A 3,349-nucleotide genomic window follows, 5' to 3' on the forward strand; every position below is an offset into this window, starting at 1 on the left:
CTAAAATCCAATGGATTCATGATCTAAATATGTTTCAAATAGAAGTAAATTGCATCGAAAATCGCTACTATCTATTATTTTTGAGAAAAAGTCAAATTTTACTGGGCTAAGTAGAACCCTAGAAAATTCTTCAAAACACCGAAATTTCTTAAAAATATTCCGAATGCATACATACAAACATACATACATACATAGAAAGTAGGCTTACGTTTTGCGTTTATTTTAACGGTGTAAAGATCAAATAAAATCACACTGTGCATGGAAGTGCTTATATGTACAGACATATGTATGTATATTGGTATGTTATTTACTGTATTACTAATTGGAGAGATAGTGATTTCACCGCATGTCTTACTAAGGAAAAATTCTTTGCAAAACTATGTAAGTATTTTATCTACATAAATAGTTTTCTAAAAAAAAAATGTTGTTTACTTATTTACATATACATACGTACATACACATATAAATACTCGTACAGACATATGTACATACGTATGTTATAGTTTCATTTCTTATCTACTGACCAAAAAGTTCAGTTCTATAGAAGTTGATAAGAAAATACGTAGGAAGAATGTGTATATAAGTATGTAAATATATGTATGTAGATACATATGTACGTATATTTTGCATTTCGTATTGGCCCAAAATCAATGACCTTCTTGGAAGATGAAAAATTGCTTCAGATACTGGATCAACAAGAGATTCAATGTACATATGTACATGTAGACAAGGCCGGATTATCCTTAAGGCAGTGTAGGCAACTGCCTAGAGGCACCGAGCAGAGAGAAAAAAATTTTCAAAATATTTCAACGAGTGAGCGAAATTTAAGAATTTAAGCTATTTAAGAAATTTAACTTCAAAAATTCATTTTGAAATCACACATGTACGTATGTATGTATTTAATGAGAAAACTGAAGCCCGATAAGTGATGAAAATCAGCGTGGGCGAAGAAGGAAAAGGCATCACGATGAGGGATCTGCAGAAGAAGACGTCGTGCTTAGAGGAAAAGATAATTTCAAAATTGAGACTATACTGGACGATCTGCGTACAGAATTGTCGCAGCAACTAAAGGCTTATCGGAGCATTAATTCTTTGTCTGAATTTCTAGTAGATTTCTTGACGAAGTCTGACGATGATACAAAAGAAGCTTGCACAAAGTTTAGTGAACATTATTAAGGGACATTGAGCCTGAGTTTATGGACGAAATGGTTCAAGGCATCGTATATACTTACAAGTATGGAATCCTATGCCCCTTTTTGTCTATTCTCTTTCTAACAGCGGACTTGCCTGCCAAACAGCGGACGTGCCTGCCAAACTGAAAAGCATGATGGCGGCAGTGTTTGACAGGCACGTTCGACGATGCGAACGGCAATGGAAGGTAATAAATGGAAGATGGATGACATGAGAATGAAAGAATTATGAAATAGCAGAATGTCGAACCAAAACGAATTTCAAAAATCTGACAATGCGAATGACGTCAAAATGAAAGAAATGCAAAATACCGAAATGTCGAAACAGAAGAAATAGATGACAGGCACGTATTCAAGGGTTTCATGCAACAAAAAGAGTTGTTGTGTTGCGCCATTCAATATTAAAAAAAAAAGTAATGTGGTTAAATACGCTTTTCTATTAAGTTGAAAAATTACATATTTCGCCAGCCAAAAAGTGTATAAATAAATATATAGCATATTGCTATAAGATTTATTTATAAACACGGTACATGCTTATGACCTTATTCATAAAAAAGAAAATAGATGTAAAGTAACATTAACAAAATCGACTTGCTTACTTTTTAAGAGTTTGGGAAAAACATTTAACTAGAGTTTTTGTGCACCCATCTCTTTTTCTGTTTATTATTTTCAAATTTTTCTTTTCCTTAATACTCATTGAGTTTTCATTTATACCCAGCAAAAATTAAAATATTTTATAAGAAATTTGTTGACCGTTTCTCGCACACTCTCTCATGCTTTTTTATCGTAGTTATTATTCTGCTGACATCTAAATTGCCATAAATTTTATGTTGTTCTCAATACATTGTTTTCCGGCGTTTCCTCTGTGAACTTTTATAACTGCATTCATAAAAATATTACTAATTTTGGTTTATAATTTTTTTCCATCTTGTTATTGCTGAATATCAAAAAGGAATTAATAAATAATAAAAAGTTAGTTACAATTTTAGTGAATGGTTCTTGCAAATAATATTATTTTATGGTTGAAATGACTTGATCGCCGGCAGGAGCTTATCAACTTTTTTTGCCAAAACCAAAGCAGACGGGAAGGAAAAATAGTTGTTCCTTAACGATTTGTCTGAAATATCGTTCTTGAAACGCGTTACTGCTCACTAAATTTGTAAAAATAAAATTTTTTCACTTAATTGTTATATTCTTCCTCATTGTGGTAAATTTACTCATCATCACAGCAGGGCGCAATGTTCTTTTCTATGACTATTGTATCGCTACTTTGAATTTCTCAATTTTGACAATTCTGATCTAAAAGTAAACGAAACCTCAGAAACTTTAAATGCACTGAAATTCACTAATACCCACTTCCCCAAAAATCACCTTATTTCGTATTTCCTTTGTTAAAAGTTATTGTAAATCACATAATTTTATTGCCTTATTAATAAAAAATAAAAATTTTAAAAAGCTTTTTAAATTGCCGTTTACAAACATTTTTCAATTTATAAGCCTTTTTAAGTTACTTTATTGTTTATGAATAAGGCTATTACAAATTAGCACAATCAAAACACGTTCCTTATCGAAAAATTTATTATTAAGAAAATTTGCTGTTCTCACATTTTCTTTCAACATCCAATTCGACTTTTATTACTTTTTGTACAGATATGTCTTCGCCGCCAGGACGGCGCAATCTTGTATTCTATCTTTCTTGTCAAATATGCATTTAGATCTAACTGTCATACTACTATTAATGGTAACCATGAATATTCATTAAAATCGTTTCAATTCGGAATAAAAGTAATTTACATACCGCTAGTGTAAATATATTTTTTAATATAAACTACCTTTTTTAATTCTAAAATAAATCAACAATCTCAAGATTTAGAAATTAGATAGAGAAAATTGTCTTCAAAAAATACGTCCCAAATCATCCCTGTTGATATCATAATTCAAATGCAAATTAGAATATAAATTTTTATACAAAAGTTTTTCCGCGATATTCATCATACAAATTTATCATCTTACTTGTCCGTATGTCGCTCTGGAAATAAATATATTTTAACTGATATGTTTTCTTGAAAATAAATGCAAATTTACCTATTTTTTCCACCGGGAGGCACGAACATGATATTCAAAACAGAAGCAATGACAACGAATTTTACACACATTGT

Source organism: Rhagoletis pomonella, unplaced genomic scaffold (assembly GCF_013731165.1).
Source record: "Rhagoletis pomonella isolate Grant_MI unplaced genomic scaffold, Rhpom_1.0 Rhpom_scaffold_00006, whole genome shotgun sequence".
NCBI lineage: Eukaryota > Metazoa > Arthropoda > Insecta > Diptera > Tephritidae > Rhagoletis > Rhagoletis pomonella.